Source organism: Apium graveolens, chromosome 1 (assembly GCF_009905375.1).
Source record: "Apium graveolens cultivar Ventura chromosome 1, ASM990537v1, whole genome shotgun sequence".
Lineage (NCBI taxonomy): Eukaryota > Viridiplantae > Streptophyta > Magnoliopsida > Apiales > Apiaceae > Apium > Apium graveolens.
This window is the reverse complement of record NC_133647.1, coordinates 79135083-79160457: the sequence shown is the minus strand read 5'-3', so window position 1 is coordinate 79160457 and position 25375 is coordinate 79135083.

The window sequence follows — 25375 nt, the reverse complement described above, 5'->3', positions numbered from 1 at the left end:
TTTTTTTTTTACTCATCAGATTTTAAGGAAAACATCTTCACATAAGCTGTGATTGAAATAAGGTGGAAAAATTTATTTGGAGGTGGTTAAAATGACATTGACTGTAAGGAAATTTTACTATCAGGAAAGGCCAAAGAGGTGGCCGACACTTTAAAGGTAAGAGGATAATTATAGGCGCTTGTGCCAAAGGAATACAATGATGATGGTTAAAGCTATGCAGATTGTATTATGGTTTGGAAGATTGACATTCCTTCAGATGACTGTGCAATACCCAACCGTAATAGTAGTTGGCAAAGGTTTAATTCGTGTAATCGCCATGAACGGGCTATCTATCTTAGGAGGTACTATCTTGAGAATAAGCCAGGACCATGTTTCCAAAAGGACTAGACGAACCTTTGAGTTAAGTCTTCTATCTAAGGCATATGATTAAAAATGGTATTAACCTGCTATCGTTGCTTTGATTGAAACTCTTCTGCAATTTTATCTGCTTCATGTCATGAAAGTACGTCAGAGTTTGGAGTGTTCTTCATGAATTGTGATTGGTGGTTATGTTAACTCCTTAGGAGAATTAGATACGAGATGTATGGACTCCGTATGGTTAGCTATTAAGACTTCATGGAAAATGAATGACTACAGTAGGTCAGTGGTGGACCATAGTAAGGCAGCAATGATTCTGCGAGTAATGAGCTGGTTACAACCGTGAGAGTTGTATTGGAATGGGTGTTGAGATTGAGTACCACTAATCGGGTAGTGGTAGTGTATAAGTTATCATTGATAGACTAATTAAGTAGAGTATCTACCTATTGAATATTTATTCTTTCTTATCAATAGAGAGCCGTATTATTATACGAGGAAGGTTGCGATGCAAGCATAGAATTCTAGTAACGATGATGTCTAGAATGATCTCCCAGGTTCGATTTTCGATGTCGAGGGAGTTTCAAAGGTAATTGTGTATAAGCTCGAGGAAGGGCATGGGTCCATAGAATGATGGACGGGATAGCGAAAATATTTAGGCACGTGAAATACGATGCTATAATACTTGATGTTGATATAAATACATATATGTTTTGTTCTCCTATGATAAACCTCTATAGTTCAGAGGTAGATTCCAAGCCAGATATTTTGTGGCAGTATATTTTTTCATATATACAATTCTCTTCAGTTCGTTCTTTTCTCTTCTTTTCATTTCATGTAAGCTGAGAAGAACAACCCTTCCAGAAAGGGGAGGTATTGCCGAATGACTATCTATCTGTGTGATAGAAGCCTAGTAGGACACCAGCTATTATTTAATTGCTTGTCAAGTACTAAAGGCTGGCCACCTTCTGTACTAACTATGCGATATAACAAGTGTTCATGATCTTAGTGATCTCTCAACAAATTCCTTTACTTCTATTTGATTGATCAAATTTTGGAAAATAGAAGCAACTGAAAAAGGAGTAATAAAGTGGTGGTACTATGCGGAATGGGAACACATTCGTGATACTAAGGTTGACGTGGTTATTAAAAGGTTATAGAACGCTAACGAGCAAAAGTATAACCAGTATAATATTAGGAACGGAAGGTAGTAGCGATTACGAACTGGAAAAGAATGGGTATTGAGAAGCAAAAGTTCTAATGATAAAAGCTATAATGAGAGTCTGTGCAATAGACTTGAAAGAATTTGGAATGATCACTTAATGCGGATTGAGTTATCTTACGACAATAGATCATATGTCATTATCGAGATGTCGCCTTATGAGATCCTTGAGGGAAGATAATGTCGATCTCCCTTATGTTAGGATGAAGTTGTAGAGCGCAAGATGCTTGGACCCGCAGTAGTCCAAAGGACCAAGGATATGATAGATCTAATCAGAGGACGGCTGGTAGTAGCCCAAGATGGACATGATAAGTATGTTGATTTGACACGAAAGGATAAAGAGTATGAAATAGGGGACCTAGTAATGTTATAGGTATCCCTTGGAAAGGATTGATGAGGTTCGGAAAGAAAGGAAAGCTAAGTCTACAATTTGTTGGACCCTTGGATATATTAAGACGTTTGGGAAGTTAGCATATGAGCTAGCCCTAACCCAGAACATGTAGCAGGTCGTAACGTGTTTCACGTATCAATGTTAAGGAAGTGTAATTCAGATGCCAGATAAATAGAGGCATATGAGCGCATAGATATGCAACCCGACGTAACCTATATGGAGCAACCAGGAAAGGTTATAGAGTGAAAAGGAACAAGTGCTTAGGAGAAGGATTATCAAACTAGGCAGAGTTTGATGGTAGAACCACAATGTGGGAAAATTGACTTGAGAGTTAGAAAGTGCAATATTAAGAAGGTATCCCCATTTGTTTTCTATCTGATTCCGGGACGGAATCCTTTTAAGGAGGGGAGACTGTAATAACCCCAATTTTTGAGAAATTTTGAAACCCTTATGAATAGTGTTTTTGCTGAACGAGAAAACCTTTCATGCCACGCTATGTAGGGGTTCTGTTATTGATCTTATGGGATATTATTAGTACTCTATGTGGTATATAAGTGTATGTAAAGATCGTCAGAATCCAAATCCGAACACTTTGATTTTTCCCGGAAATCCACTAGATACGGAAAGAATCGAGTATAAGGTAATAGGATAAAAAGGATTTAAATTAAAGGATTATAAGAGAGGATCATAAAAGGAATACAATATATTGAGAAAGGTTAAGGGAACCTAAGTAATAAGATCCCGGGTATGATCCCTCAAACGATAAACGAAAACGAAAGTTAAGCGAACCGTATAACAGATCAGCGGTCATTAGGCAAACGATTAGGAAGTTAATCAAAGGGATTAGTGGGAATGATGTCATCCAACCAATAGAAAGAGGACAAGGAGGGGAGGATTACATCACGAGGATGACATAGGCATGACAAGAAAGGAAGGAGATGTGGTGACTTTTTAACCACACAAAACCAAGGGCAACTAGGTAATTCACTAAAGCAAACAACAAAAATCAACCAACCAAAAGCAAATCAAGCCAAAACACAAAAATCTCTCTTCTTCTTCTTCATGCTCTCTGGTTTTTTCTTAAAAAATGAAAGTCCAAGCTCCTCCACTTACTATTTAGCAAGGTAATTATCTAAGCTTCCCCATGGATAGTTACATACTTCCTATAAGTTTAAGCTTCTAATTCCAAGCCAATCTTTTTCTATAAATCATGAAAGAAGATGGTGAATAGTGTTTTCAAGAACTAAAATTTGTGTTCTTGAAGTTTTGTTTAGATTAAGCTTGGATAAGGGCTTTAAAGGTGATTCCAAGCCATTCTCTTGATTCTCCACTCTCCAAGGAAGGTATAATCTACAAACCCTAGCTTTAGTTTTGAGTAATTAGGATTGAATGTGTTTGATATAGCATATGTGAAGCATGATGCTTGATTGGTTGAAGTTTGGTTGAGTTTGTAGAGATTAGTTGGTTTTGTTGCATTGTTGGAGTTGTAAATCTTGGTAATTAGTTAAAGAACCTAAGTAAAGCTTTTAGTTCATGTGAGGAATAAGTATAAATGGTTAATGTGGATTTGTTGGGGCTGTTATGATGTGGTTTGGAGGGATATTGGTTGTATGATTGATTTGGGGTTGATTTGTGGTTGGTATTGAATGGTTTAAAATTGGGAAAACGCGTAAACATAGCCGTCGTAACGTCCGATTTTCTTTAGACTGTTTTTGTGCATAACATTAGGACCCGAGAACCCCCTGATAGTTTATGACCACTGCCATGTTTAGATAGCTCATGTTACGAGCTTCGTTTTGATATGTAGTTCGTTCGATTCCGATGCACGGTTTAGGAGAAACGACCGTTTCAAGTAACGGCGTTTCGCGAACGAAACTTTTCCCCTCGCCTTACTTTGAAACATAGGTTAAAGACCAAAAAGGGTTAATTAATGTATGAAACATTTATGGTAAGTGTGTTAGGCAGTTGGTAAGACACTCGCGAAGGAATCGCTTTAAAACTCGTAAAGGTTAAATTATTGAAAATGGTGGAGTCGAGGGTACCCGAGTGACTTAAGCGAATCAGTGAGCGCAAAACAAGCGTTAGAGTCTAAGTTAGTTAAAGTATAGATTTACAAGTGATTTTGGTTTAATTCCAACTTACTTGTTGTTTATAGGTTACCAGACTCGTCCCGAGCCTTTTATCACCCCAAGTCGCTCAGGCAAGTATTCTATCCGTTATACTGTTGTTGTGATGTATACATTTGTATATGCATGATCTTGCGATAAATGCATATTGGTTATTTAGCAAATTCTTGCGATATATTGTAGCATGTGATATGGTATATATGCATGCCTGTTTCATATTCTTGAAATATATATCTGTTGGTTTAGTTGATAATACCTATGCTAGAGGATAGCGGTAACTTTCATATAAGTATATCTTTGGTTATTTAATGTTTATTTCAAGTATAAGTTTTAATACTTCTACTTCAATTATTTTTATAAAGATTATTCTTTATGGGAATATTATTTAATTAATAATATTCAGTCATTTTCTAAATATTCTGGGGACTGATTTACTTCATTAAATCAGCTTTACTCCAAACACTCTATAAAGTGTTTTCGAGTCTTCAAAATGATTTTTAAAGTCAGAGCGGATCCCAAAACTCATTTTTATATTTAAGATCTTCCTTTTTTTAAGGGGATTTAAATACTCGCTCAAAACCTGGGGAATCCGGCTCTGTGGTGTATTTTATATTCGCAACGAGGTTGCAGTTTTGGTAAATGAATTGATTACTTGCCCAATGTTCGGGAAGTAAGCCCATCTAATTGAGTCGGCATAAGCGACAGGCCGGGGTACGGTCTATTATTGTGTAAGTGGCTGGGTGGCAGTCCATCAATGCGTAAGAGGCCGGGTGGCGGTCCAGCACAAGGTCCTTATGAGGCCAGGGTGATGACCGGTGGGGGATTCATCCATCTACTAGTAGAAAAGGTTACTTATTGGTATCTTTGCCTGATCAGCAAGATATCTGGTTTATGCCAAAATTCTTTTCCTTTCCAAATTTATTGGATATTGCAATTCTGTTCATACTTTATATGACAGAGGTTTCAGGAAATGTATGGGAGATATATATGAATATATATATATATATATCAGAACTTAATGAAGTATGTCATAACTTCATTTCCTTTAATAATATTTTAAAGATTTAATCTATTCAAATCTTGTCTTGTAGTCTCATCTATGTGATGAACTTTTGAAACTGATTATAACTTGAACGGTGGTAGTTCAAGTAGTATTGGGAAAGATATAAGTATATTGGGGTATTTGGTAACCTCATCTTTTAAACTTATATCTAATTAATAATTGTCTTATGTATGACAAAGATTTTCAGAAAAACGTTGAGACAAGGTTAGATATATTAGATCACCTTGCAACGATATTTTTATACAGTTATAAACTGGAACGTTGTGTATATTATGCATGGAAGAGGACTTCCAATATTTTGAAAAGTATATATGTATATATATATACTGAATATTTTGCGACTTCATCGCATTAAGATATCAACTTGGTTCATTTCTTTTGACCAAGACTTTCATGAGTACTATGAGAAGGCTCATATATTGTTAATCATTATACATATTATTTTGGTGGGGTTGCTGCTCACCCTTGCTTTCTTCTTTCATCACACAACATCAGTTAGACAAGATGAACCGGACCAAGCTTTCAATTCGCAAGAGGTTAGGGGACGTTCCGCAGTTTTCCAGAAGCACTGATGCCGCCATAGCTGAGGTAGGAACTACCAATAGGCTAGGCTTCCAACTTTTGATGTATCAGATTATATATATTTATGAATTGTAATAATGGCAAAGAAATGTAAATTCATTCAGAAACCTGTTTAAGGTGTATTGGCATATAATTGTGGAATAAAACGACTTGTGATTATTTTTGGATATTCATCTCTGAGACTATAACTTGTGGTGTGTGTGTTTATTGTGGGGTCAAAGTACAGAGTAGTTGATTATTTATTAAGATTGGGTGTTGTTAAGGGAAATGGAACTCGTGACGACCCGGATGCCCGACCCCGGATCTGGGGGTGTTACAATATATATGTATATACTGAATATTTTGCGACTTGGTCACGTTAAAATATCAACTAGGTTCATTTCTTCTTGACCAAGACTTTCTTGAGTACTATGAGAATGCTCATATATTGTAAATTATTATACATATTATTTCGGTGGGCTTGTTGCTCACCCTTGCTTTCTTCTTTCATCACACAACATCAGATAGACAAGATGAACAAGACCAAGCTCCCAATTCGCGAGCGGATAGGAAACGTTCCGCAATTTCCTATGGGCGTTGATGTCGCTGTAGCTGAGGTAGGAACTACCAATAGGCTAGGATTTCAACTTTTGATGTACGAGACTTATGTATATTTATGAATTGTAATAATGGGAAAGAAAATGTAAATTTATTCAGAAACCCTTTTGAGGTGTAATGGCTTATAATTTTGGAATAAAATGACTTGTGTTATTTTTGGATGTTCATCTCTGAGACTATAACTTGTGGTGTGTGTGTTTATTGTGGGGTCACAGTACGCAGTAGTTGGTTGTTTATTAAGATTGGGTGTTATTAAGGGAAATGGAACTCATGACAACCCGGATCCCCGACCCCGGATTTGGGGGTGTTACAAAAATCTAGTGCAGCATTCAAGAACAAAGCACATAGACATCAAGTACCACTTCATAAGGGAACATGTGATGAATGGTACTGTGGAACTGCATTTTGTTCCAAGTGAAAAAAAGCTTGCAGATATCTTTACCAAGCCACTTGATAAATCCACCTTTTCAAGTTTGGTAAGTGAGTTAGGCATGCTTAATTATTCCTGAATCATTTTAGATATTTTTACAAGTTCTAATGCAGCCAGAAATTTAATTGATCCTTCTTTTTTGGATGAAATTTTGGCTAAGTCAAAATTTACATCCCGATGGATGCTCATTATCCATCGAGTTTGATCATCCGTCGGAATATTAATTGTTAATAAAAATCAATTATTTTGCTGGAGTATTTTATAACTCGACGGATAACTAATTTATCCGCATCCGTCGAATTATCTCAATCCTAGCCGTTAAAACTTTGAACATTATCCATCAGGTATACTTACAGTTTGTAAGCATAACACGACGGATAATTGAAGGAATTTTTATAGTTTATTTTTTTTAAACTGCTATTTTGGACAATTTTTATTAGTTACTTTATTTCACTTTATTATTTTTGATAGTTTGTTTCTAAGATAGTATAAAAGCAGAATTCATTTTTATTCTTCTCTTTTATCATTCTCAAGATTCAATTGCTCTAACTTCTTTCTTCCTCAAAAGCAAATACTTTTTATGCAAATTTCCCAATCTCTAACAATGGCACCAGTAGTCAAAATAATGTCTCAAACTGGATATAACTATGAAAAGAACAACTTCACAGCTCTTGTGAACAAGGAGATTCAACAGTATGGTGAGTTCTACAAGATGATGGATTTTGTGAAGAACTGCAAACTCAGTTATGCTATGCTGGAATCTCCCACTATCTACTGTGAGGTTATAAAGGAGATATGGACAATGTTAGGTCACACAACACTGTAGAAGAGGGTTGAATACAGTGTAGAATACAATCAAATCGATTTAAAACACAAGTAACAAAAAATAGATGTATTCGATATAATAAACTTTGTTACAATGGAACTGTTCTCTCTCAGTGATGAATAAATATCACGAGAGCTGTTAGGTTACAATGTATGATATTCTCGATGATCGTAACACATATAGTGTAAACCTATGTCTTTGTTTATATAGACACACAGTTACAAGATAACTTCTAATTGATATGGAATATAATTCTGTCTCCTAAAATATATCAATCAGATATCTTATATAATTCTTGTAGTCCTCTAACTCTTTCCATGCGTATCTTCTTCTTGTATTAGTCTCGATCTTCTTTCTTGAAAATCAGCTTCCTTGATTAACTGTTAGTCCTCCAGTACTTAAGTTCTGATATCCATCTTCTAATATTATCTTCTGATAATCTAAGTCATGATATCCTTAAGTCCTGACTTCCAGTAATTCCTGATTCCAGTAAGAACTGATATTTCCTGTTAGTTAAGATCTGAAAACTAAACATGAAACATATTAGACATGACATCTCAAATATATCCAACAATCTCCCCCAACTTGTAAATTATGCAAGAATGTACAAGTTAATAGATTTGATGATGTCAAAAACATTTAAGTTCAAATGCAATAAGAGTTTAATAAGACTATTAACTACAACTTACAAAACATCCAGCTTTACCAACATCACTGAATTAATCTGAATCCATAATGATTCTTAACAAAATCATTTATCAGATTATCTTCAGCTTTCTTCAGAACTTCAGCTAACTGTGCTTTGACCTGCATCAGTTCTTCTTCTTTACTATCACCAATTTGATAAATGGCTGTTCTGAGAGCTTGAATGGATGTTCTTTCAAGTCCATCACCAAGTATGATAACCTTAGGATGTGAAGAGTTTTCATTATAATATAAGCATCTTCCTTTCAGAATAACTTCCACCTTAGCAGAATTCTTCAGCATAGGAATTTTTCTTCCATCATCTTCAGTAATCATTGGACTGTAATGAGAAATCTTTGTACCAGAGATTCTGAATAAATTTCTTATAGCCTTCAAAATGTATTCTGACCATCTTCTTGTAACATCAGATTTTACTTCCAGAAGATAGTGAATATGTTGAAGTTCTCTGATAGACTTCTTTAGTACATCAGAATCAGCTAATCTATGAATCCTTCCATTATTGAGAAATAAGATCAATTTCTCTTTAAGATTCTCCTTATCATGAGCATCTATCACAACTTGAGCAGACAACACCTTGTCAAGGTGCCTTTGTTTGATTTGTTCATATAGTTTATCTGTCAACATGAAAGGATCTCTTAGAGTAACCTCTACTCCTGTTTGAATCTTCTCTTCATCAGAACCTAATCCAGCTCTATCTCTAGGTTGCTTGGCTCTCAACCCAAATGTAGCGAGTTGATTAATCACGAGGTTGGATTTTGGTTCAACTGGAGTAGCTTTCTTCCATAACAGCTTCTTCTTATCAGCAATTATCATTTTATCCAAATTAACTTGAGAATTGTTAGTAGTTGATATCTTGATAGCTTGATCAGAATTTGATGTTTCTTCTGTACCTTTCTGTCCTTTATTCTGAACAACAACTTGAGCAGTGTCAGAGGTTGTTTTAGAATCTTTATTTATCTTTCTTCTTTTCAGAATTTGAACAGTTTCAACTTCAACAAGATTATCATCAGTTACTTGAACCATTTTACATATTGGTTTCATCAGATCTTGAGAAGTTTTCAAGTCCAGTGACTTTGTTGGTTCATAAATTTTTTCTTTCCCTTTGTCTTTGGGATCACTCTCAATCTGTGATCTAGTCTTGAACTTTGAAGTTTCAGAATTTAACTTTTCCTTGATCACAATGCCTTTTTCCTTAGGCCTTGGAGGTTTCTTTGCATTAGAAGCTTTAGAATTAGGATTTGTCTTCTCAGCAGCAAATCTAGCTTCTTCCTCCTTGAAAGTTTCTAAATCCATTCCTGGATTATGTTTTAAAAATAATCTTCTTGCTATCTCCTCATCAAGTGTCTGGATTTTAGGATCTTTGTAATAAACAATAGTCTGTTTCCCCTTTAACTTCAGAGTTTGCAAAAACCTCTAAGAGTCTTCAGAACCTGACTGAATCAGAATATCAGAACTTGACATCAGACTTTGCTTCATAGCATCAGAACTTGACTTATTCTGAATAGAAGATTTTCCTTGAACTTTTCTTTGACCTCTGCTCTTTTCAGAGTTTCCCTGGTCATCACCCTTATCATCCTTTCTTCAGTTCTTGAGTAGGTGAGCATTTGGACTTAACTACCTTCTCCCCCTTTTTGGCATCATCAGGAAGTAAGAGAGAAAGAAGAAGTTTAACCGAAGATTGGATTTCATCCAATTGAGCTTTCTGAGAAGCTTGATTAGCCAGTACCTCAGCAATTTGGGCATGTTGCTCCTCTTGAGTTTTCTCAATGTCTTCAACTTTTTCAGAAATAGGTCTGATATACCTGTTCTTGTCAAGCTTGATCTGTAGATCTAGCTTATCAACATGTTCCCTGAGTGTATCAACCTTTTCATGAGTAGAAGTATGTAGACCTTGAAGATGTTTTGTAGACAGAGCTGTGATCTTGAGTTGTATCTTGAAATCAGCATTTGTGAGCAACTCATCAGCTTTTGCAATATGCTCTGTCAGAACTTTAGAACATGGAATAAAATATGATTCATTCCACTTCTTGGTCCGCTCAACACCTCTGTGAGTATCCTCCCAAGGAATAGGTGCTTCCTATTCAACAAATTTCTTCACCAATTCTTCCTTGCCCAGAATAGGTACTGGAGTCTCAATAGAAACACTGACATTAGAACTTCAGGAAGACTCATTCTGTTCTGATAGCTCAACAGTGTGTGAAGCAACTGGAGGTTCAGGAATAACATCATCTAAATTCATATCAGCAGAATTTATCTCCAGAGCTGGTGTCTTTGATGTAGATGGAGCTTCCAGATAAAGAACTTCAGGTATATTGAAATTATGAATATCTATTTCAGAATTATCAGTTTGTTCTTTAGCATCATCTGTAGCTTTAATAGGAGAGATAGGAGGGGTAACAACTGTGTTATTAGCAGTGTCTTTGGCTTGAGTTGGAAGGGCTTCAATGATAATTGGTTCTTGTGAGATTAGAGATTCTTGATCCCCTTTCTCAGCTTCTTCAGTATCTTCTGATATAGCCTTAGCCAAATACCTCCTAGCTTTCATTTTCTTCAATCTCCTTGCCAATGAAGGAGTTGCTTCAGCAGCATCAGAATTTACAGGTTTCCTTTTCAAAGTATCAGAACATTGAGCTGCTTTCTCTTTCTGAGAAGTAACATTCTCAGCTTCAAGTGCACAGATTCAGATGCATAAACCCGTGCTTCAATTGTTTCCTCTTCACTCTCAGACTCATCTCTGAGAAACATTTTCCTTCTCTTTTGTGGAGGTTGAGGAACAAACTTTGTCCTCTTAGAAGGTTTGGAAGATGAAGGTCTGGTTGTTTGTGCTGATTGTTGAGAAGTCTGAGGTGTTTGTGTAGAGGTGGTAGGTGCTGATGGTTGAGGTTCTGATGGTTGGACATCAGGATATAGTGCAGTGTATTTAACTGGATTATAGGTTATTAAGGCTTGTTTGACAGATAAAGGAACTCGGAGGTATTGGATTTTAATCGCAGTGGGGCATGGCAAAACACTTTTACACACATAAAATCCAAATAAAAGCACATAAATCGTGGTAAAAACATAGGGAACGAATACTAACCTTTAATATGCGATCCAAAAGCAACGATCGGAGATCCTTAGCACCTGCTCCTTAAACGTGAAGCACTCCACCGGTATCCACCAAGAAAGTGACGTTAAGGAGGAGGAGGAGGAGGTGGAGAGAATTTGTTTTTCTAAAACTTTTGGGTTTTTGGGTTCGAATGAAAATAGGGTCTATAATAGTATATTTATAGGCAAAATTTTCAGCTGAAATTTTCCCATAAATAATATTATTATTATCCCATTTATTATTCTCATTAATAATTAAAACACCTTTTAATCATTAATCCTTTTTCTAAACACTTTAAAAATAATTCTCTCTCTTGATTTAATTTCCAAAAATTAAATCCTTTAATTAATAATATTAAGAACTTTTCTTAATTAATTTATAATCAATTAAATCTCATTTAATCAATTATTAAATTTGCCAATTAATTATTTATTTCATAAATAAATAATTATCAGCCATTATTAATTAATTCCTCCACCATTAAATCATTTTCTTTTTATGGTGTGACCCTGTAGGTTCAATATTAAGTCGGTAGTAGAAATAAATAATAATAAAACTATTTTATCATTATTTATATAAATTCTCTAATTTATTAAATATGATTAATTAATTAATCACATTTATTCTACATCGTGAGGGATACTTCTCAGCATATCGCGACTATCCGGATAATATGAATTCACTGCTTAGAATACCAGGAACCTATTCAGTGAATAGTTACCGTACAATAAACTCCTTCTACCCTACAATGTCCCGATTAAATACAAGGCATGGATCTCGTGTCAAGCCTATCTAATTTAATCACTTGCTTACCATTTACTATACGTAGTTCTATGCAAATTAGAAACTCCTTTCTAATTTCATTCACTCTGGCCAGAGATTCCTGAACTAGCATAAGTGGATCAGCCTTGAACATTCGCTTCCTTCACTGGAAGGGGTAGATCCTTTATTGATCATACACTATCTTCGTGTACAAATTCCTATACCCAGAAGAGCCCTAATAATTGTCCCTGGAGACTAAGAACTAAACCAAAGCATAGTTCAGTGTACACAAGATGACTATGATGACCTCAAGTCTAAGGATACTTGTACAACTATCACTATGTGAACAATTGCTGACACGTGAGTGAACTCCATCAGTTGTTCAGCTGTGCGAGTCACGTTCAGTGAACTTATTCTATAATAAGCACCTACATACTAGCTATAGTGTCACCACACAAATGTCTATGAGAACAGACATCCTTCATAATAATACCCTAAAGTCTCTTTAGGATATCCCACAAAACTACATTTCTGGTTTGATATTCCAGCTTATCTGGGTCAACTTTCTTGACATAAGCTGGACATCCCCAAATCTTAACGTGTTTAGGACTCGGTTTCCTTTCTTTCCATATCTCATACGAAGTTTGAGGAACAGATTTTGGAAGGCACCTTATTCAGTAAATATGCTGAGGTTTCCAATGCATAACCCCATAGGAATACTGGAAGATTCTCATAGCTCATCATGGACCGAAATATGTCTAACAAAGTTCGATTTCTCCTTTCAGATACCAATCTGGAGGAGTCCACTGGGAGACTATACCATTTACTTTGATATAATCCAGAAACTCTCTGTTCAAGTATTCACCACCTCGATCTAATCGAAGAGTTATAATACTATGTTTGGTTGTTTCTCCACTTCATACTTATATTCTTCGAACTTTTCAAAGGCCTCAGACTTGTGTTTCATCAAACACATATCCGAATCCAGATCTATCATCTATGAAAGTAATGAAGTATGAAAATCCACCCATGGCTTGCGTAGACATTGGTCCACATACATCTGTGTGTACCATTCCTAGCAAATTTGCAACCCTCTCTCCTTGTCTACTAAATGGAGATTGCAGTGCCACAATGAAGTGAGATTTTCATCATCCCTTTTCTTTTATTAGTTTGTTCAATCTGAAGTAAATTATGTCACATTTATACAGACCATTATTTAAAGTACCACGTCCATAAAGAATATTATCTCTAAGAATAGAAAATTCATTATTCTCAATAATAAATGAAAATCCAGCCAAGTCTAATATGGGAATAATATTCCTCACAATCGAGGGAACAAAATAACAAGTCTAACCCAACATTCCGTACAATTGAATCAGTCCCCAAAGGCCCACGGCTGTGGCACGTAACGACCTTTAGATTCTTATTCAATGTACACATCTCTATGTAATAGACAAGTATTTCTTATTTCGAAATCAAAGCCCTCGGCTGTGGCATAAAACGACAATGATTCAAAAATAAGAACTACTTTCTACCATGTTGGAAGGCTATGACCGACACAAGCTTGTTGTGTCATTGGCCAATTACTACTTGATATTATTTAATTTTAGAGGGATTATATTACGTTACAATCATAATCATATTATAAAGAGATTCTTCCTTTTAAATTAAATATTTCAAATCAATAATCAATAATCAGATGATTCCCAGATCGGGTGGAGCATTGTCAAGAGGCGTCACTTAATAACCCTTTCTTACAGATAGAAATCTGTTGTTGACAGAATCATCATTTCTCTCATATCGAAAATTCATATTCAATTACGTGTTTCATAAACACAAGAATCTCATGATTGTATTCATAATATTATTATTAAGGTTATGAAACAATTTCACTATACTAGGTTGTTTAACAAACGCCTTATGTTTATTTAAGTTCACCTAAATCTATCATCGCATGATAAACTAAGCATATCTCACATATATCAACATGAATAAACATCAAGGTAGGCATGTTACATCATCTAGCACATTAGAACAAGCAATATACATCTCTATGTATCACAAGAAGCATTTAAAATCAATTCAAACGATCAAAAACAGCTTTAAAACACTTCATGGAATATAAACAGTTCAAAACTTTTATATAAACTAGAATTGATCACTCCATTAGATCCGTCTCGGAAAAACGAATCCAACGGTATATTGCACGCCCAAAACGGAGTTACGAAACTCCCAAAAAATCAATTTTAAAATCAACAGACGGGCTGTAACGCATTACAGGAACGCGTTACAAGCCCTGTAACGCGTTCTGGTGATGCGTTACACACCTTTTAAGCCATTTAAGGGTGTAATGCATTCCGTGAATGCGTCACAGGTGTGTAACGCATTCCCAGAATGCGTGACACCCCTATTATTTTTTTTTTTGCAGCAGCCGTCACTTCTTCCTCGATCTGCGTGCCGTCGTACTGATAGTCCTTCTTCGTGCCAACAGCATCAACAGACAACATACAGATGTTGTACAGATATATATACATACTTATAAACAATTTATATATATATATGATTTATTTAATTACAAATTTTAATTACAATAACTTCAAAAATTCATAATAAAAAATCTATACATCATAAAATTATGAAAAAAATACCCAGACGATCTACAACACTTGTAGAACCCAGATCAATATTCAAAATTATTCTGAGAAATGATTTCTCATCAAACAAAATTAATCCATGATATAACTTGTAAAAATCATAATTAATTCATACAAGCACATAAAATTCTGAAATTTTTACCACAGATCTATATGCATACAACCTGTGCTCTGATACCATTGTTGGATTTTAAACGCAGCGGGGGCATGGCAAAATACTTTTACACATATAAAATCCAAATAAAAGTATACAGATCATGAATAAAAATTCGAGGGATCGAATCTAACCTTTAAAAATAATTTGGAGACAACGATCAGAAATCCTTAGCAGTTGCTCCTCAAGTGTGAAGCACTCCACCGGTATCCACCAAGAAAACGATGTTAAGGAGGAGGAAGGAGGTGGAGAGAATTGGATTTTCCAAACTTTTTGGGTTTTGTGTTTTGTGTGGGTTAGAATAAAATTAGGGTCTATAATAGTGTATTTAGAGGCAAAATTTTCAGCTGAAATTTTCCCATAAATATTATTATTATTATCCCATTTATTATTCTCATTAATAATTAAAACACCTTTTAATCATTAATCCTTTTTCTAAACACTTTAGAAATAATTCTCTCTCTTGATTTAATTTCCAAAAATTAAATCCTTTCATTAATAATATTAAGAACTTTTCTTAATTAATTTATAATCAATTAAATCTCATTTAATCAATTATTAAATTTGCCAATTAATTATTTATTTCATAAATAAATAATTATTAGCCATTATTAATTAATTCCTCCACCATTAAATTATTCTCTTTTTATGGTGTGACCATGTAGGTTCAATATTAAGCCGGTAGTAGAAATAAATAATAATAAAACTTTTTTATCATTATTTATATAAATTCTCTAATTTATTAAATATGATTAATTAATTAATCACATTTATTCTACATCGTAAGGGATACTTCTCAGCATATCGCGACTATCCGGATAATATGAATTCACTGCTTAGAATACCAGGAACCTATTCAGTGAATAGTTACCGTACAATAAACTCATTCTACCCTACAATGTCCCGATTAAATACAAGGCATGGATCTCGTGTCAAGCCTATCTAATTTAATCACTTGCTTACCATTTACTATACGTAGTTCTATGCAAATTAGAAACTCCTTTCTAATTTCATTCACTCTGGCCAGAGATTCCTGAACTAGCATAAGTGGATCAGCCTTGAACATTCGCTTCCTTCACTGGAAGGGGTAGATCCTTTATTGATCATACACTATCTTTGTGTACAAATTCCTATACCCAGAAGAGCCCTAATAATTGTCCCTGGAGACTAAGAACTAAACCAAAGCATAGTTCAGTGTACACAAGATGACTATGATGACCTCATGTCTAAGGATACTTGTACAACTATCACTATGTGAACAACTGCTGACACGTGAGTGAACTCCATCAGTTGTTCAGCTGTGCGAGTCACGTTCAGTGAACTTATTCTATAATAAGCACCTACATACTAGCTATAGTGTCACCACACAAATGTCTATAAGAACAGACATCCTTCATAATGAAGCAAGCATAGTATGTACCGATCTTTGCGGATTATTAATTACCAGTTAGTAATCCTATGACCAGGAACTATTTAAGTTTAGAGTTATCATCTTTTTAGGTCTCACTATTATGATCTCATCATAATCCATAAAAAGCTTTACTCTAAACTATTGTATATCTTATTTAAACACTTAAATAGATAAAGCCCGTAATAAAAACAAAACAAGTCTTTTATTAATATCAATGAAATCAAAACAGATTACATAAAAGTTATTCCTAGATCCTTATACATGATTGGACTTAGGACATATTTCTTTCAATCTCCCACTTGTACTAAAGCCAATCACTCTGGTATCTAATACCCATCTTGTCTTTATGACGATCAAAGTGACTTTCATAAAGTAGCTTCGTGAGTGGGTCTGCTATGTTGTTATGTGTGTCAACTCTAATTCAATACAATACAAGAAATGTTACCGCGCTCCCACTAACCCTTTTGTAGACGCATGGTTCATCTACGTTTTTTTTTTGATAAAATCAAACTCTTTGATTGTCTCATCAAAATGAATGTTCCATCTTTCGAGAAGCTTGCTTTAAACCACATATGGTTCGCAGCAGCTTACACACTAGGTTTTCATTTCCCTTGGAAAGAAAACCATCTGGCTATTTGCCAGATCACATAGTCGTAGTAAGCAGCATTCGCAAGCTAAATCCGAACTGATTTTAACAGGGCTACAGGTAAAAGGTTTCATCAAAGTCAATCCATTACCTTTGTTTGAATCCTTTTCCCAAAAGCCTGGCCTTAAAGGTCTCCACCTGGCCATCTGCTATAATCTATCTTTTGTATACCGTATACATAGATTCCATTCTGGATTTCATGGCACTATGCCATTTCTCTGAGTCAACACTACTCATAGCCTCATTATAGGTCACAGGGTCGTCATCATTAATGATCGACAACTCATTGTCATTCTCAATGACAAGGCCATATTACCTCTCAGGTTGGCGAGACACTCTCCCTGACCTATGAATGGGCTGTTCCATAAAAGGTTGTTCAGTCACAACAGGTGTTTCCACTCGATCTGTAGTAGTTTGTGCTTCTTGAACTTCATCAAGTTCAATTTTTCTCCCACTGTTTCCTTCAAGGATAAACTCCTTTTCCAAGAAGGTAGCATGTCTGGAGACAAACACCCGATGATCGGTGCAAAAGTAATACTTTAAAGTCTCTTTAGGATATCCCACAAAACTACATTTTCCGGATCGATATTCCAGCTTATCTGGGTCAACTTTCTTGACATAAGCTGGACATCCCCAAATCTTAACGTGTTTAAGACTCGGTTTCCTTTCTTTGCATATCTCATACGAAGTTTGAGGAACAGATTTTGGAAGGCACCTTATTCAGTAAATATGCTGAGGTTTCTAATGCATAACCCCATAGGAATACTAGAAGATTTGCATAGCTCATCATGGACCGAACTATGTCTAACAAAGTTCGATTTCTCCTTTCAGATACTAATCTGGAGGAGTCCACTGGGAGACTATACCATTTACTTTGAGATAATCCAGAAACTCTCCGTTCAAGTATTCACCATCTCAATCTAATCGAAGAGTTATAATACTATGTTTGGTTGTTTCTCCACTTCATACTTATATTCTTTGAACTTTTCAAAGGCCTCAGACTTATGTTTCATCAAACACATATCCGAATCCAGATCTATCATCTATGAAAGTAATGAAGTATGAAAATCCACCAATGGCTTGCATAGACATTGGTCCACATACATCTGTGTGTACCATTCCTAGCAAATTTGTAGCCCTCTCTCCATGTCTACTAAATGGAGACTGCAATGCCACTATAAAGTGAGATTTTCATCATCCCTTTTCTTTTATTAGTTTATTCAATCTGAAATAAATTATGTCACATACATACAGACCATTATTTAAAGCACCACGTCCATAAAGAATATTATCTCTAAGAATAGAACATTCATTATTCTCAATAATAAATGAAAATCCAGCCAAGTCTAACATGGGAATAATATTCCTCACAATCGAGGGAACAAAATAACAATTATTTCAAACAATAGTCTTGCCCGTAGGCCTATGTAAATGAAATGATTCTACATCTTCAGCAGCAACTCTTGCTCCATTTCCATCAATAGAATCACCTCATCTTCCTCAAGAGTCCTACTTTTCCTTGGTCCCTGCAACAAATTGCAGATTTGAGAACCACAGGCGGTATCTAATACCCAAGTAGAAATTTGATTTAATGACATATTCATTTCTATCATGAACATACCTGAATCAGAAGTGGTAGTCTCACTACCCTTCTTCTTCTTCAATTCTGCAAGGTAAACCTTGCAGTTCCTCTTCCAGTGCCCCACCTCGTTACAGTGAAAGGAAACAACTTTGCTCTTAGGGTCTTCAGCTTTGGGTGGAACCGGCATTTTCTCACCTACTTTCTTCTTCTTGGAAGGGTTCCTCTTCCTTTTCTTAGGATTGGAACCTTCACCAATTAGAAGAACAGAACTCTTCTTAGGGGGAAAATTCAATTCCGCAGTCTTCAACATGTTGTGGAGTTCAGGCAGGCTGACATCCAACTTATTCATGTGAAAGTTCACAACAAACTGCGAGAACGAACTCGGAAGCGATTGCAAGACCAGGTCTTAGCTCAGCTCCCCATCCATGACAAAACCAAGTTGTCCAAGACGTTCAATCAAATTGATCATCTTAAGTACATGGTCATTCACAGATGATCCCTCAGACATCCTACAACCGAACAGCTCCTTCGATATCTCATATCGAGCTGTCCTCCCCGCCACATCATACAACTCTTGTAGATGCATGAGGATAGTGTGAGCATCCATATGCTCATGTTGCTTCTGTAGCTCAATGTTCATGGAAGCTAGCATGATGCATTGAGCAACATTTGCATCATCTATCCACTTACGATACACAACATGTTCATTATTATGTGCATCACTAGCAGGTTCAGTAGGCTTAGGTGAGTCAATCACGTATTCCAGCTTCTCAATCCTGAGAACAATTCTCAAGTTTCGAAGCCAGTCAGCATAATTAGGACCAGTCAATTTGTGAGCATCTAGTATGCTCCTGAATGATAGTGCAGAAGACATAACGTACAAAGTAAATCTGTAAATGATAAACACATAACAACACTTAGCAAATATTCGATTTCATTTTAAAATACTATATGAATCGGGTCTTTATTCATAAGTGGCTCCCACTAGTTTTCCTAATTTATTCAACCCCCTACATGAAAAATTAAGCATTCATAATGCTAGTGGGAATAGGGATCCTACATTCCATTACACAACCCCGGCTGTGGCACGAAACGCCATGTAATGTTCAATAGACAGACAACTCTTGTCAATTACATCTAATGTTATTCCCTAATCAAACTTTAGCCTCTTGAATAATCGAGTCACGGCTGTGGCACGACAAACTCAATATTCTAAGTCAAGTCTAACCCAACATTCCGTACAATTGAATCAGTCCCCAAAGGCCCACGGCTGTGGCATGTAACGACCTTTAGATTCTAATTCAATGTACACATCTCTATGTAATAGACAAGTATTTCTTATTTCGAAATCAAAGCCCTCGGCTGTGGCACGAAACGACAATGATTCAAAAATAAGAACTACTTTCTACCATGTTGGAAGGCTATGACCGACACAAGCCCGTTGTGTCATTGGCCAATTACTACTTGATATTATTTAATTTTAGAGGGATTATATTACGTTACAATCATAATCATATTATAAAGAGATTCTTCCTTTTAAATTAAATATTTCAAATCAATAATCAATAATCAGATGATTCCCAGATCGGGTGGAGCATTGTCAAGAGGCGTCACTTAATAACCCTTTCTTACAGATAGAAATCTGTTGTTGACAGAATCATCCTTTCTCTCATATCGAAAATTCATATTCAATTACGTGTTTCATAAACATAAGAATCTCATGATTGTATTCATAATATTATTATTAAGGTTATGAAACAATTTCACTATACTAGGTTGTTTAATAAACGTCTTATGTTTATTTAAGTTCACCTAAATCTATCATCGCATGATAAACTAAGCATATATCACATATATCAACATGAATAAACATCAAGGTAGGCATGTTACATCATCTACCACATTAGAACAAGCAATATACATCTCTATGTATCACAAGAAGCATTTAAAATCAATTCAAACGATCAAAAACAGCTTTAAAACACTTCATGGAATATAAACAGTTCAAAACTTTTATATAAACTAAAATTGATCACTCCATTATATCCGTCTCGGAAAAATGAATCCAACGGTATATTGCACGCCCAAAACGGAGTTACGAAACTCCCAGAAAATTAATTTTAAAATCAACAGACGGGCTGTAACGCATTACAGGAACGCGTTACAAGCCCTGTAACGCATTCCGGTGATGCGTTACACACCTTTTAAGCCATTTAAGGGTGTAACGCATTCCTTGAATGCGTCACAGGTGTGTAACGCATTCCCAGAATGCGTGACACCCCTATTATTATTTTTTTCTACAGTAGCCGTCACTTCTTCCTCGATCTGCGTGCCGCCGTACTGACAATCCTTCTCCGTGCCAACAGCATCAACAGACAACATACAGATGTTGTACAGATATATATACATACTTATAAACAATTTATATATATATATATGATTTATTTAATTACGAATTTTAATTACAATAACTTCAAAAATTCATAATAAAAAATCTATACATCATAAAATTATGAAAAAAATACCCAGACGATCTACAACACTTGTAGAACCCAGATCAACATTCAAAATTATTCTGAGAAACGATTTCTCATCAGACAAAATTAATCCATTGTATAACTTGTAAAAATCATAATTAATTCATACAAGCACATAAAATTCTGAAATTTTTACCACAGATCTATATGCATACAACCTGTATTCTGATACCATTGTTGGATTTTAAACGCAGCGGGGGCATGGCAAAACACTTTTACACATATAAAATCCAAATAAAAGCATACAGATCATGAATAAAAATTCGAGGGATCGAATCTAACCTTTAAAAATAATTCGGAGACAACGATCAGAGATCCTTAGCAGTTGCTCCTCAAGTGTGAAGCACTCCACCGGTATCCACCAAGAAAATGATGTTAAGGAGGAGGAAGGTGGTGGAGAGAATTGGGTTTTCCAAACTTTTTGGGTTTTGTGTTTTGTGTGGGTTTGAATAAAATTAGGGTCTATAATAGTGTATTTATAGGCAAAATTTTCAGCTGAAATTTTCCCATAAATATTATTATTATTATCCCATTTATTATTCTCATTAATAATTAAAATACCTTTTAATCATTAATCCTTTTTCTAAACACTTTAGAAATAATTCTCTCTCTTGATTTAATTTCCAAAAATTAAATCCTTTAATTAATAATATTAAGAACTTTTCTTAATTAATTTATAATCAATTAAACCTCATTTAATCAATTATTAAATTTGCCAATTAATTATTTATTTCATAAATAAATAATTATTAGCCATTATTAATTAATTCCTCCACCATTAAATCATTCTCTTTTTATGGTGTGACCCTGTAGGTTCAATATTAAGCCGGTAGGAGAAATAAATAATAATAAAACTATTTTATCATTATTTATATAAATTCTCTAATTTATTAAATATGATTAATTAATTAATCACATTTATTCTACATCGTGAGGGATACTTCTCAGCATATCGCGACTATCCGGATAATATGAATTCACTGCTTAGAATACCAGGAACCTATTCAGTGAATAGTTACCGTACAATAAACTCCTTCTACCCTACAATGTCCCGATTAAATACAAGGCATGGATCTCGTGTCAAGCCTATCTAATTTAATCACTTGCTTATCATTTACTATGCGTAGTTCTATGCAAATTAGAAACTCCTTTCTAATTTCATTCACTCTGGCCAGAGATTCCTGAACTAGCATAAGTGGATCAGCCTTGAACATTCGCTTCCTTCACTGGAAGGGGTAGATCCTTTATTGATCATACACTATCTTCATGTACAAATTCCTATACCCAGAAGAGCCCTAATAATTGTCCCTGGAGACTAAGAACTAAACCAAAGCATAGTTCAGTGTACACAAGATGACTTTGATGACCTCAAGTCTAAGGATACTTGTACAACTATCACTATATGAACAACTGCTGACACGTGAGTGAACTCCATCAGTTGTTCAGCTGTGCAAGTCATGTTCAGTGAACTTATTCTATAATAAGCACCTACATACTAGCTATAGTGTCACCACACAAATGTCTATGAGAACAGACATCCTTCATAATGAAGCAAGCATAGTATGTACCGATCTTTGTGGATTATTAATTACCAGTTAGTAATCCTATGACCAGGAACTATTTAAGTTTAGAGTTATCATCTTTTTAGGTCTCACTATTATGATCTCATCATAATCCATAAAAAGCTTTACTCTAAACTATGGTATATTTTATTTAAACACTTAAATAGATAAAGCCCGTAATAAAAACAAAACAAGTCTTTTATTAATATCAATGAAATTAAAACAGATTACATAAAAGTTATTCCTAAATCCTTATACATGATTGGACTTAGGACATATTCCTTTCAATTACTCTTGTGACATACTCTGGTTTTAATAAGTATTTTTATTAGTTTATATTGTGTGTTATTATCATGTTTTCATATGAACCTATGGTGACGATGAGTTCTATTAAGGGCTAATCGTGATCATGGGATCGTAACGGATTTACTATGGATTTCTTTAGTTAGTTGTTTAATACCTTAGTGTGTGATGATTGTATGATATCTAGCATAGGTTGTGCTTATTCGTCTTATGTGTGTCGCGAACATATAAGATAGTGTGTTAATCTCTTGTGAAGCGACAGTGAATCTTGAGATTTAGAACTTGCCATGCTAGCATATGTTCATGTATGTGTATGCATGATTAGTGGGTAACTCTAACCGTTTTACTTGCCCTGTATAATCATAATGAACAACTTGCACTTAAATCGTTATGTTGTCAAATTCTGTAGATATATAGGGTCTCAACAAAATTGATGCCTATTCAACTTCTATCTTAATTGTGGATGCTTGGTAGAATGGTATTAGTACAACGAAAGTTGGCTTTTATCAGTTTCATGTTGTTCGATTAATATCATCATCGTTACATGCTAAGGGTAATAACAATGACTATTGAAGGAAGTAGTAATGAAGTTATGATCTCATGTGTGTTTGATATTGTCAATTCAAGTGTTATTTAAGTGTTTTATTCCCATAGTTAATTATAATTAATAATTAGTTGATCAATCTTAAGTGTTATTATCTTGACATTGAGAAGTAATCATACATTGGTGAGTGAGTGTTAATTGAACATAATTAGTCTGAGTCTCTATGGGAACGCACTAGAAATTATTCTATATTACTTGCGAACACGTATACTTGCGTGAATATTAGCGCATGTTTTCGCCATAACACTTTCTCACCACAGTTGTAGCATTTGACATTTGAGTAATCTCCTCTGTCAGAATTTCCTCCTTTGCCTTCAGATTTTCTGAAGCCCTTCTTATCAGAACTTCTTCCTTTCCTGGAAAACTTATTTCCCTTTCTGAATTTCCTATAGGCTATCTTTGTGATATCCTTCACCATAAGAGCACACAATTTCATCATCTCTTCATTAGCATCTACTTCAGGTAAACTTTCAGTTTCTGAGTCATCATCATCAGAACTTGATGAATCTGAATCAGACTTTATGATGAGAGCCTTTCCTTTTCCTTTCTTTGAGGCATCCACTTTAGGGGATTCCTCCTCAGCTTTAAGAGCAACTTTCCTTGACTTTCTCTCATGCCTCTTGCTTCTTTGATCCATCTCAAGTTCATGAGTCTTGAGCATACCATAAATTTCATCAAGAGTAGTTTCATCAAGAGCATAGTTGTCTCTTATAGTAGTTGACTTCAAATCCCAACTTTCAGGAAGAGCTAAAAGGAATTTAATATTTGAATCTTCAAGATCATATTCCTTGTCCAGCAGTGACAGAACATTCAAGAGTTTGACAAATCTGTCATATAAACTAGTTAATGACTCATCAGCTTTTGAGTCAAAGTGCTCATACTCTTGAGTGAGTATAGTCCTCCTGTTCTTCTTGATTGCATCAGTTCCCTGACACCTTGTTTCTAAAGCATCCCATATCTCCTTTGCAGTCTTGCATTGAATTATCTTGTTTGACATGACATTATCAATGGCACTATACAGCAAATGTTTTATCTTTGCATCCTTGGCAATAGATGAGATATCGTAAGTTGTGTATTCATTTTTCTCCTTTGGTATGGTCTTTGCTGGCTGATCTGCAACCACAACAGAGAGCTTGGTTGGCTTATGCGGTCCTTCATAAATTCTGTCAAGGTATTCTGAATCTGTAGCTTTCAGAAATATAGCCATCTTTACTTTTCATATGGGATACTCAGAAGGTCTCAGTATGGGAACCCTGATAGTCTCATATCGACTGTGGGTTTGTGTCTTTAGAGTTTTTTGAGTTTTGGCGGGCTTGGTTGGATTTTCTGCTTCTTCAGACATGATTATTTTAGATCTTTATTGTATGTGTGTTAATAGATAGGCTCTGATACCATTTGTTAGGTCACACAACACTATAGAAGGGGGTTGAATACAGTGTAGAATACAATCAAATCGATTTAAAACACAAGTAACAGAAAACAGATGTATTCGATATAATAAACTCTGTTATAATGGAACAGTTCTCTCTTTGTGATGAACAAGTATCACGAGAGCTGCTAGGTTACAATGTATGATCTTCTCGATGATCGTAACACATATAGTGTAAACCTATGTCTGTGTTTATATAGACACACAGTTACAAGATAACTTCTAATTGATATGGAATATAATTTTGTCTCCTAAAATATATCAATCAGATATCTTATATAATTCTTCTAGTCCTCTAACTCTTTCCATGCGTATCTTCTTCTTGTATTAGTCTCAATCTTCTTTCC